Source organism: Triticum aestivum, chromosome 7B (genome assembly GCF_018294505.1).
Source record: "Triticum aestivum cultivar Chinese Spring chromosome 7B, IWGSC CS RefSeq v2.1, whole genome shotgun sequence".
NCBI lineage: Eukaryota > Viridiplantae > Streptophyta > Magnoliopsida > Poales > Poaceae > Triticum > Triticum aestivum.
The window spans coordinates 569859654-569859886 of NC_057813.1; positions in this window are offsets into that span (position 1 = coordinate 569859654).

The window sequence follows — 233 nt, forward strand, 5'->3', positions numbered from 1 at the left end:
CTGGGCCGGCCCAGCTCCTCAGCCAGGCCCAACCCAGCCGAGCCGCTCGCCCCGACCTCGGACTCCCGAGCGGGAGACCGCCGCCGCCACGACAGCGCCACCGCCGCCGTGTCCTTCACGGACTCCACCTCCCACGCCGCCTCTCCTCTGCCCCCTCCCGCACGCCTTGCGCCTCCCCTCCCCTCCTTAAATAGCGGCCCCGGGCCCCGCCTCTCTCTCTGCCGTGCCGCTCG